At 43.0% G+C, this 12,784-nt stretch overlaps 1 non-coding gene across 1 annotated transcript; it reads left to right on the top strand.

Annotated features, from left to right (window-relative positions):
- Nucleotides 1-8,147: 8,147 nt before the first annotated feature.
- On the top strand, nucleotides 8,148-8,219 carry TRNAC-GCA. The gene has a single exon. It is a non-coding gene; the product is annotated as a tRNA-Cys (tRNA).
- Nucleotides 8,220-12,784: the final 4,565 nt, after the last annotated feature.

Raw genomic sequence — 12,784 nt, 5'->3', positions numbered from 1 at the left:
CGCTGTAACTATGGAAACACTTGGCAATGGAGTTACAACAGGAATCAAAGAACCTGTTTCATTATTCAAGTACCAAGCAATTGAGATCAATTTATAGCAACTGTAAGCTATTAATAACTGTATTCTATTTAATTTGTCAAACATGATTTTCTCTCTCAATGAGATCTGTAGGAAACCCTTAAGTGCTTTCCTTAAGGAGAAGAAAATGATAAATTAAATCCACTTAAGTGGTGCGGTGTACCTGACTGGTGGTTTTGATCCATTTATGAAGCAAATGCTAGGAAAACAGGCTTATTTGGCATGTAGCATATACTCTGTAATATTATTTACCCCATATATGTAGGTTTTTCTGTTTCCTCAACCAGAATTATAAATTCCTCAAGTGCAAGAAAACTGAACTGACTTCTCATTACTAGTACCTAGCAGAGGGCCTACAATCCTTAATGAATGCTTTGCTTAGTCATTTTCCTTCTCCTCCTTAAACACAAGTGGCTTTGAAAGAAGATAAATCACAGCACATGAATGTGAACAAGACTTTATGAGGGGGAAAAAAGGGGCAATCAGTGACTGAAAGCACCCTACCATACCAAGTTCCAGGTTATGAGATTTATAATCTATACCCTTATAAAAAGGGTGGCTGCTTCATTAAAAACTCATTTTTTCCACAAACATTTTTGTTGTTATTGGAGAAAGGAAGCGGTAGGCCACTTCCAGCTCTTATCTTAAGTTCCTTCTGTATACAGCAAGTTTTTTTAACTGACAGATTTTGTTTTTCTTTAGAACAGTGTGCTGCCTGAGCCCTTCCTTCCCTTTCTCCTGTTCCCCCCTCAGTGAAGAGAAGAAGGGGAAAATACAGAGTGCCCATGTATGAAAGAAATTTAGGGAAAAGTTCGGGCCCGACATCCTCCAGACTCTGAAGTATACATTTTAAAACAATTGCTTCTGGGATCTCCCTGGTGGGCCAGGGGCTAAGATTTTACATTCCCACTGCAGAGGGGCCAAGGTTCGATCCCTGATCAGGGAAAGAGATCTGGCCTGCCACAAAAAAAAAAAAAAAAAAGATTTCATGGGCCAAAGCTAAGAACCCAGCATGGCCAAATTTTTTGTTTTAAATCACTTGGTTGATCTAGGTTAAATGTTCTCAACTTTTAATTTAAAAAGTGAGGTGAATAAAGTATTTCCTATTTTTCACTCATAAAACAATAATTGGCAGGTTTTGCAATGGTCCTCAATCTCTTTAGGAACCCAGGGCCCTTAACTGAAAAGGTCTCTTCCCTCTGGTGTGTCTGGCCCTTCAGATTCTACCTCCATGGTATCTTGCAGGCAGCCTCCATCCTTTCTGTTCTAGCTGAGAGGCTTTCATAAATTCTCATCCAAACTAGTGTATTCATCTCCAAATTGCTCTTGGAGTTTCCAATCTCCCCCTGTAACTCATTGTATCTGGTGCTGCTAGATCAATGTTGCTAAAAAATGGTTTTGATCATTCATGGAGTCAGAAATATTTTTTTTTCGAATACTTGTTAAGCACACATTCTTTATATCAGATGCAATGGCAGATGCTAAAAATTCAGAGAAAAGGGCATGCTGGTTTTTGACCTTACAGAGCTTACATTCTAATGATATATTTCTTCTATCCAAAATCTGTCAATGGCGCCCTACTGCCAATGCAATTAACTGTAATTTCTTCACACTGTGCAACTCAGATTGGGACTTGAACCCATGGTCTTTTCAATGAGATCACACACCTGGTCTCAGGATTCAATGAAGCTCAGGTTCTTCAGGTTTTTCTCTCATAAAACAATAATTTGCAGGTTTTGCAATGGTCCTCAATCTCTTTAGGAACCCAGGGCATTGCGGGAAAGAATTCAGTGAGAGACAAAGTGATAGGTAGTAGCGGATTTATTTAGAGAAAAACACACTCCACAGACAGAGAGTGGGTCATTTTATAGGCTGAGTAATTTCATAGGCTAAGGAATGGGAGGATTATTCTAACTATTTCAGGGAAGGGGTGGGGGTTTTCAGGAATTGGGCCACTGACTACTTTTTGACCTTTTAAGGTCAGCCTCAGAACTGTCATGGTGATAGTGGGTGTGTCATTTTACCGTGAAAGCCACACAATGAGTGTATAATGAGGCTCAGGGGCCACTGGAAGTGGAATATTCTGCCATCTTGGACCTAGCTGGCTCTAGCCAGTTTTTGTCATATCCTATGACTATGTCCTTTTAAAGGTTATGCCCTGCCCTCTTCCCTCCTATTTCAACTCTGCCCAAAGGAGGATACCCTAAGCAACCTTTTCTAGATTTATTCTCCAAATGCACCTTTACCCTCTGTTCTAGTGAAACGAATTTTGCACACCTTTAATTCAGATACATCTATGCTTCTATTTATTCCGACCTCTGTAACTAGGATCCTCTCTCTGTTGCCACTTCAACCTCCAGAAAGTCAACTTGTATTTCAACAAGGTCTGTCTCGAGCAAAATCCCCTTCATAGAGACTTCCAATGACCGCATATCCTTATGTTATCTCCTATACCATTCTTCTGGAACTTCGACTTTGCTTTATATTATAGTAATTGTTGGGCTTCTTTGGTGGCTCAGCAGTAAAGAATTTGCCTGCCAAACAGGAGATCTGGGTTCAATCCCTGAGTCGGGAAGACTCCCGGGAGAAGAAATGTATTCTTCAGTATTCTTGCCTGGGAAATCTCAAGGACAGAGGAGCCTGGTGGGCTACAATCTGTGGGGTTGCAAAGAGTCAGACACGACTTTGAGACTAAATGACAACAATAGTAATTGTGCATTTGTTCTAGCTCTGTCTTGCTTTTTAATTAGCATGCAAATTTGCATAAATTAGGTAGGAAGTACAAAGCCTGGGGTTCATTTTCAAGGATATGCACATTTCTAAACTCTTTTTCCTTTCCTCCTTCAATCCAAAAATACTTCATCTCATCAGGGATAAGGGAAAGGAAGGACATATATAAAAGCAAGGAAAACTGACTGATGAGTTCTTCTCCTAAAAAGTCATTTAATCTGGAACATGAACAGGGATCAGTCAGATGAAGAGCAGGAATGACAAAATCTGTTAGTATATGAAAAAGGACAGAGAAGCTATACCTTGGTGATAAAACACTGCCACCATGCTGATATCTTAATGGAGAAATTCAATTTAGTTCCACTGGGAAAAGAAAAGTCACAGAAATCTTCAGCAATATATATCACAGTAACTGTGTTTTGGGGTGAGCAGATCACAAGGATCCTCCTTTCTCAGGGATCACATCTCCACCTCCCATTCTGTATTTCCAGAGACATATGGATTCTGGCAGCCCTGCATCTACCATGAGCCCAGGGAGGCACCCTGACTCAAGCCAGGCCCATTAGACTTCCTCTCCTGAGTGTGTGGAGCAAGAACCACAAGAAAGTCAAGGAAGGTCTCCATGAGGCTGGAACTGTAACAGGGCTGACATAGTAACTTAGGTACCATCGGGGTAGTCATTTTTGTACCAAGTGGATGGTGGGGCAAACAAATCTATACACAGATAAGAAAGAAGCAGATGTGCAAACAAAACATAGGAAGAAGCGGCACAAGAACCACAGGTCTCTGCTGGCTTCCTAACTGTCCCCTAGTTGCGGTATCTCTCTAAGGCCCAGCTGCTCTCTTGTTCTTGGTCTGCCAACCCCTATATCCTTATCACAAACCCCTCTTTCTGCTAAGGCTTGCTCAAGTTTCTTTCAAACACCTATGGCCAGCTATTCCTAAGATATAAACAGCGTACTGAGCCACAAAATTCCTTCTTACCAGTGTGCTGGAAACTCTCCACTGTTGATCAAGCCGCTACAACTCATAAGTTATCTACCATCAGTGTATCGAACTCTAAGAGGTTTATTTTCCATTCTATTTAGTCCAAAGCCTAGGATTCTTGTTTCATTTTACAGTGTTCACTCAGAGGTGCTGATATAGGGACATGAATATTCTGAAAGACATTTTGGAAGATGAAGGGGCAATGAGTTCACAGAAGTCATTTTTCCTGTCTTTAATCAGATCAAGTTCATCTAACAAATTTCAAGCGGGCTGATAAACAGTTCTAGGAAAAGTCATTGAGGGACACACTGAATTGGCCTCTTTGGAAAGCGTCAAAGGAATTATCACATCTATTGATTGAATATTACCATGATGCAGTGATTCACTGTTCATCACTCACTGGACCCCTGAAGAGCCAGCCAACCCAGCCATTTAACAAAATAAATGTAGTCTAGCTGCAGTGTTTCCCCAAATTACCCAATCTTAAGACTCACCTGGAGGACTGGTAAACACAGATTTCAGGTGCAGCTCTCAGATCAACGAGTCAGAATTTCTGAGGGACAGGCGGAGGACGCTACACTGAGGATCCCCAGAGGACTCCGTTTCTCCAAATGGTTGAGTGTGACTTTAAGAACGACCCCTGATGTCACATCCAAGAGAAAGCCCCTGTCAGATGTGGCTGAACCGGGCTCTGACTCCCCTGTACTTCATCTTCTCTCTAGCTCATGTTTTCTGACCTTCATTAAACCCTCTGGCCCCTCTCCAAGCACACCCTCCTGCAGCAAGGCTCTGGAGCTTTCGCAGAGTTCAGCGACCTTGTTTCTCCTGGTCTGCCTGACTGGAAAACCCAGTAACGAAGGCCCTGCCCCTTTATGCTTTCCCCTTCTTGCCAGAGCCCCTCTGACTGTATGCTGCGGGGTATGGCCTGGCCTTCACAGCCCACCTTGATGCAAAACAGACCCCAGGAAGGCTGCACAGCATGCCATCCGTACACATGAGAGTAAATGACGTCCATCGTTCCCACTCAAAATGATCTATTTGATCACATAAGCAGCACTCTTCCTGTATGTACACTTTAAAAATACTGACTGAAGCAAATTCCCCAGCATACCACTGAAGAACTGATTTAGTAGTATGTTTCTTTGAAATAAATTTTGTAGACAAGAGTTTTCAAAGGGCAGTCCTTGGTCAGCCCATTTCATAAACCACAAAATGTGCTTAAGGTCACTGTGCAAAGAGTCAGGACTGTTTTCCACATGTCCACTACTCACTGGGACACAATAGAAGCAAGAAGAGAGGCAGTGAGAAGGAGGGGTGGTAGTGAGCGACCCTCGTTGCATCTGATTAGGCGCTCCAGACCACAACTGTGGGGTCTGCTTTGGAAAGTGCAAAAAAACACGATAGCTGAGTCAGCCGCCAAAAATTAGAGGATGGATATCAAGAGAAGTGTATTCACAGACTCACTGATCATGGGTAGTTAAATCATGTAAATTTTTATGCCATCATTTTAGTTTATGGAACACAGGATTTTCTTTCTCTCCACAAAAGATAGGGAGAGAACAAGTCCAAAAAACCACCCCATTGTCTAAGATGGGATTTCTGATGATAAAATCCACTTTGGCAGAATTGATGAGTGAGAAGGCTTCCTTGGTGGCGCAGTCAGTAAAGAATCCACCTGTGATGCAGGAGACCCAGGTTTGATTCCTAGGTCGGGAAGACCCCCATAGAGAAGGCAATGGCAAACCCACTCCACTATTTTTGCTGGAAAATCCCACGGACCCAGCAGGCTATAGTCCACAGGGTCACAAGAGTAGGACACAACTTAGTGACTAAACCACCACCATCCAAGGGGAGAAAAAGACTAGCTGTTCTCACCTGGCCAGGAACTACAGGCTTAATGACAAATCCTAAGGTGTCAGTCTCCTCTGATACTGTGCTGTCTGGAGGACACTGGGGAGGCAGTCTGGGCCGTAAGACTTACTATGGACTGTTGAGCCCAGATTGCAACAGGTGGAATGACGTGGCCACACAAGCAAGAAGCAGAGCACCAGCAGCCTGACATGTATACTAACCTTGGAAGAAATATAAGGTGCTGCCAGTGCCACCTACAGAGAGGCTCTCTGAAGAAAGCAAGGCAAGCCTCCTCCTCCCGGGGGAGGCTCTGTCTTCAGTGCTCTATAGCGATAATACACAAGTGTGTATACAAACAAATATACCTGTGGGAATCATCTGTGTGTGTCCTGGAGATTCAGACTAGCAACTTGTCAACTGAGTGCAAACTCCTTCTGTGGACAGGATTGCTTATGTGTGTCCAGATGGGTACAAGGACAAATTATGCTTGCCCAACTTCAGAGAAATCATACCAAATATTTTCCCCAAACCACTGATTTTAGCTTGTTCTTGTTTTCCTTCAACAACAGCCTAACACACTGTTTCAAACAGGCATTTGACTTTTCAAATATTTGCATGCAACCACGGCAAACTCAGCGAGTCCCTGTGTTCTGGGAGCTGCGGAATGGCCTTTGAATGACATGTGTCCTGCATCCCGATGTAAAAGGTCATCTTCTTAAAGGACAGGAGGAAGGCCCTGCAGCAGCCCAGACCTGGTATGACCCTGTGGTATGTGCATCAGTGGAAGCCAGATGGCTAAAGCAGCCAAAAAAGAAATGTCATACTCCCCAAAGTTCAGAGTAACAAAAAAACAAACCGAATCAAAAGTCTAAGCTTCAGTGCCAATTCATGTGAGTCTCCCTAGTCACGGACTCTCCACTGAACAGAAAGCATACTCTCTATAAAAGGAGACACCAACAGAAAAACAATACAGGAGGGAGCTTCTGCCCAGCCTTGGGTCTCCTTCCACTCACAGGGTTGGATGACTGTGAACCTCAAATGCAAATGTACCACTTCCCCCCAAATCAGTTCAGTTCAGTCTCTCAGTCGTGTCCGACTCTTTGGGACCCCATGAATTGCAGCACACCAGGCCTCCCTGTCCATCACCAACTCTCGGAGTTCACTCAGATTCACGTCCATCAAGTCAGTGATGCCATCCAGCCATCTCATCCTCTGTCGTCCCCTTCTCCTCCTGCCCCCAATCCCTCCCAGCATCAGAGTCTTTTCCAATGAGTCCACTCTTTGCATCAGGTGGCCAAAGTACTGGAGTTTCAGCTTTAGCATCATTCCTTCCAAAGAAATCCCAGGGCTGATCTCCTTCGGAATGGACTTTTTGGATCTCCTTGTAGTCCAAGGGACCCTCAAGAGTCTTCTCCAACACCACACTTCAAAAGCATCAATTCTTCGGTGCTCAGCCTTCTTCACAGTCCAACTCTCACATCCATACATGACTACCGGAAAAACCATAGCCTTGACTAGATGGACCTTGGTCAGCAAAGTAATATCTCTGCTTTTGAATATGCTATCTAGGTTGGTCATAACTTTTCTTCCAAGGAGTAAGCGTCTTTTAATTTCATGGCTGCAGTCACCATCTGCAGTGATTTTGGAGCCACCAAAAATAAAGTCTGACACTGTTTCTACTGTTTCCCCATCTATTTCCCATGAAGTGATGGGACCAGATGCCATGATCTTCATTTTCTGAATGTTGGGCTTTAGGCCAACTTTTTCACTCTCCTCTTTCACTTTCATCAAGAGGCTTTTTAGCTCCTCTTCACTTTCTGCCATAAAGGTGGTGTCATCTGCATATCTGAGGTTATTGAGATTTCTCCTGGCAATCTTGATTCCAGCTTGTGTTTCTTCCAGTCCAGCGTTTCTCATGATGTACTCTGCATAGAAGTTAAACAAGCAGGGTGACAATATACAGCCTTGACGTACTCCTTTTCCTATTTGGAACCAGTCTGTTGTTCCATGTCCAGTTCTAACTGTTGCTTCCTGACCTGCATACAGGTTTCTAAAGAGGCAGGTCAGGTGGTGTGGTATTCCCATCTCTTTCAGAATTTTTCACAGTTTATTGTGACCCACACAGTCAAAGGCTTTGGCATAGTCAATAAAGCAGAAATAGGTGTTTTTCTGGAACTCTCTTGCTTTTTCCATGGTCCAGCAGATGTTGGCAATTTGATATCTGGTTCCTCTGCCTTTTCTAAAACCAGCTTGAACATCTGGAAGTTCACCGTTCATGTATTGCTGAAGCCTGGCTTGGAGAATTTTGAGCATTACTTTACTAGCATGTGAGATGAGTGCAATTGTGCAGTAGTTTGAGCATTCTTTGGCATTGCCTTTCTTTGGGATTGGAATGAAACTGACCTTTTCCAGTCCTGTGGCCACTGCTGAGTTTTCCAAATATGCATAGTCATCTGATATTTCTGATGCTTCATAAAGAGATCCTGTCACAACCGTGGGCTTCCCTGGTGGCTCAGTTGGTAAAGAATCTGCCTGCAATGCAGGAGACCCAGGTTCGATCCCTGGGTTGGGAAGATCCCTTGGAGAAGGAAATGGCAACCCACTCTAGTATTCTGGCCTGGAGAATTATGTGAACAGAGGAGCCTGGCGGACTACACGACTGTGACCTAAAGTGAGCCCCTACTCCTTATCTTACTGCCCACATTTTTTTACACTCATTTAATTCCTTTAAAAATCATATATTACAGTAATTAGATATATGCATCAGGCATAATTAAAGGTGGTGAAAGCCACCTTTTGCCAACAAATTACATACTTAGTGCAGAACAAAACTTTATATGAAAATTATCTTTCGTGTTTCTAAAATCAACTATTTGCTAAAGTAAAGATGCTTGCTTTGCAGATGAAGAACAGGGACCTGCTTTCCACTTTCTCAATGTATCAAAGTAGAGCAGGATATCCAAAATATGACATTATCCTTCGGGTTTTCAAATTAAGGGCCGTATCATCAGCAACAGTTTATGCTGGGTGTTACATGGCTTCTGTATGGAAGCCAATCACTCCCACATATAAACACTTCCCTCATATCAATATGTTGTATTCCAGTAAGTTCTGGCAAGATCACAGACATTTTAATGATCAAAAGAGGTTGGAAAGTAGTGTGTTCATGATCAATAAAGTAAGTACTAGCCATAATTCTCTCTGTCAGTACTTCTCAAACTTTAACATGCATACCAATCATTGGGAGCTTTTTCTTTCCATTTTTTTTTGCCACATCAGACAGCATATGGGATCTTAATTCCCTGACAAGGAATTGAAGCCATGCATGCCCCTTTTATTGGAAGCTCGGAGGCTTAACCACTGAACTGCCAGGGAAGTCCTGAGTATCTTTTTAAAGTACAGATTCTGATTCAGTGGGTCTGGGAAGGGGATTATAAGTGAATAAGTGAAGTCGCTCAGTCGTGTCCGACCCTTTGCGACCCCATGGACTGTAGCCTACCAGGCTTGTCCATCCATGGAATTTTCCAGGCAAGAGTAATGGAGTGGGTTGCCATTTCAAATTCCCAGGTGCTGACGGTGCTAGTAGGATGTAGATCACATTTTGAGGACAAACCAAGGCCTTCTCCCATGCCCCCTCTTGGGAGACCCATGTAATTTCTCTGGCCCACAAGAATTTCGATCATGTGACTGTCGGAAGAAAAAAAGGCGTGCTAAACAAAGTGTAGTCCAGTTCTAGAGAACAAGAGAAAGAGGCAAAGTTGGGATCTCAGGCTCTATTTTGACTCATACTATCATCCTATTTTCCTTTCCTCAAAATTGGCTGGGCAGCCTGACTCCCTTAGGAGAGATGGAGACTGTTTGTTGCCCAGGCTCACCAGTATCCAAGATACAAAAGCACTGTTTTTCGTCGTCTACTTGCAACTACTACAAAGAGGCTAGCCCTGGGATGGCCTCTGGCTTGCCAGGAAAGCAGCAGTAAGACTACCTCTGGCGTTAGACACACATCTAAACATCCCTGAATTCTCAATAAAGAACCACAGAGTTCTACAACATTTAAAAGGATGACCTTGTGTGAGTTTAACCAAACTATTGCGATTAAGCGATTTTTGCTGGTTTTGCCTCTTGGTGGCTTAGCGTATTTAACACTCTGAAATGCGCCCTAAATTCTGAGTCTAGCCACAGTAGGAACACAACGTCAGAGGATATACAAATGTCTCATTTTAAAAGATAGAGGACTGAGGGGAAAAGTTTACATTTTATTCACTAGAGCTGAAACTCAGTCACCCTGACTGTATCTGATGCCTCCTTAATTACTATTTTGCATGCCAAACATCCACATTGTCACCTAGAAACAAATGGAATCCAAAGTACTAGAAATAATTAGGGTACATCAGAGCACTCACAGAGGCATGAAAGTCACTAATAATGAAGCACATGCCCCTATGAACACAATATACTTCCTCCTAGTACAACTTTTAAAAATACAAGCTGTTGACAAGTTGCTCCTCGGAACTAAAAACCACCTACATTATTAATTTTACTGACCTCACACCACACCCAAGGCCTCTAGTAACCAAAGAAAGCAACAACTATCTCAATGAGAGAGCAAATGAGGAGCTGATATCTCCTAAGACAGATGGTAGCCACAGGCAGCCTCACTTTTGAGCTTGAGATTCTGCCTCCTGAAGAAGGTGCCATACAGAAAGAATTCTGATTTTTTCTGGAGTGTTTCTACTTGTTGGACTAAAAGGTCTAGACCAGAGAACTAGCTCTTGTGGTTATAAATAAGCTAGCCCTTCAGGCTTTGCAGTGCCACGCTGGAGAAGCCAGCTTTGTGACCCGGCAGCTATTCATGTAACTCTGTGGGACTTTCCCCCAGAAAGGGGGAGCAAAGAGAAAGCTTGCAGATAGCAGGCAGTGTACAAAATCAAACCAAATCAAGTCAGAATGTTAGAGGATATACATTTCCCCCCAAACGCAGGCATAGTGGAGTATCTTAAACAATCTGAAACAACACTAACACCATAACCTCATTAACTAACCTACTTACTATATATTTCTTGCTGCTAATTCCCGTGGGTGCCTCTGGATTCCAGGCCTTGTACATATGATTCTGAAACTCCTGTGAAGGCAGAAATAGACCGATAGAACTGGTCTGCCTGCTTCCGTTAGATCTTCACTATAAAGAATGGTAACAGATGTATTTGTTCCCAGGGTGAAGATGAACAAATATAAGGTGATGAATGCTGTGTTATTTCAGAAATAGATATATTCCAGGTCCTAGGCAATTTATACCATATTTTACAAATTACCATTAGTTTTTCCTTATTCCCTAGGGATGTAGCCTATAACTAAGTGAAGTGAGGTGAAAGTCACTCAGTCGTGTCCGACTTTTTGCGACCCCTGGACTATACAGTCCATGGGATTCTCCAGGCCAGAATTCTGGAGTAGGTAGCCTTTTCCCTTCTCCAGGGGATCTTCCCAAATCCACGGATCGAATCCAGGTCTCCCACATTGCACGTGGGTTCTTTACCAGCTGAGCCACAAGGGAAGCCCAGCTTATAACAAAAGAAAAGGGGATTGTAATACTCTTGGCTCTGAGAGTGATAAATGGAACAACTGCATTACAATCATTTGGATTTTTTTTTAAAATTCAAATTCCTGGGCCCCATTCAAGAGACCATGAGTCGCAGGTTTGGAGGGAGTGCAGAATTCTATTTTAAACCATTACCTTTAGTTATTCTGCACTCTCTAGGGAACCCTGACTTAAGGTAGTACAGGCTAAACAGCTCTACAATACTGACGAGGTGAAAGCCTTGGTAATTGATTGGATAGTGATTGCCACATCAAGCACAGTGGCAGGAGCAGTCCACTTGGCACTATTCTCCTTAAAAAGATTTTTTTTTTTACTGTGGTAAAAGTCACATAATATAAAACAGACTATTTCAACCATATTTAACCGTACAGTTTACTGGCACCAAGTACATTCACATCATTGTGCAATTCTCACCATCATCCATCTCCTGAGTTTTTCACTTTCCTAAACTGACCTGTCCCCATTAAACACAAAGTCCTCGTTTCCCCATCCTCCCACCCCCAGCCCCTAACATCTACCAGTGTACTTTCGACTCCATGGATTTGACTATTCTATATACCTCTAACAAGTGGAGTCAAACAGTCTTTGCTTGCACCTGCTATATATACTCGGAGAAGGCAATGGCACCCCATTCCAGTACTCTTGCCTGGAAAATCCCATGGACGGAGGAACCTTGTGGGCTGCAGTCCATAGGATCACTAAGAGTCGGACATGACTGAGCGACTTCATTTTCACTTTTCACTTTTATGCATTGGAGAAGGAAATGGCAACCCACTCCAGTGTTTTTGCCTGGAGAATCCCAGGGACAGGGGAGCCTGGTGGGCTGCTGTCTGTGGGGTCACATAGAACTGGACACGACTGAAGCAACTTAGCAGCAGCAGCTATACATACTGGAGTGCATGTTTTAAAGTCTGTATTGAATCTGTGACAATATTGCTTCTGTTTTATGTTTTGGTTTTTTGGCTGGGAGGTATGTGGGATCACAGCTCCCTGACCAGGGATCAAGCCCTCAGCCCCTGCACTGGAAAGTGATGGTCTTAACCACTGGACTGCCAGGGAAGTCCCTGGAGTGCATTTTTAACGTTAACTTAATACCAATACCCATTATTTGCAGGTATCTTCAACCTGTTGGACATAAGTACCCTGGGCCACAAGGTCTAGATATATACAAGAGGCAGTTGGTAATGCACCCATATGTAGAGCCTTAAGAGAATACTCTAATTAGGGGATGAGAGTTCATTGCAAGAGACAAAGATGGATCGGTTGAAAGAAGCAAGCCTTGGTGCTTTACTGTAAGAAAAGGTTGAATTCACTAAGCATCAGTTGAGTTCCAGTCAAAGGAAGAGTGAGTTCTCAGCAGGAGAGAGCGGTCTGGAGCATTATTACTAATGTTAAGTAGAATGCAGACTCGGGATTTGGGCTTGAAGGAGGTCCTCAGTTTATAAGAGTGTTATTTCCAGTAAACAAATCTGGCAAATCAATAGAAATGAAAGCTAAATTGAAAGAGCCATGGATAGATCAGGGTAAGAAAATGAAGACTAC

The sequence above is a fragment of the Oryx dammah genome, unplaced genomic scaffold (genome assembly GCF_014754425.2).
Source record: "Oryx dammah isolate SB20612 unplaced genomic scaffold, SCBI_Odam_1.1 HiC_scaffold_16, whole genome shotgun sequence".
NCBI lineage: Eukaryota > Metazoa > Chordata > Mammalia > Artiodactyla > Bovidae > Oryx > Oryx dammah.
Note: the sequence above shows the minus strand (reverse complement) of the source record. Positions and strands in the feature narration are given on the sequence as shown.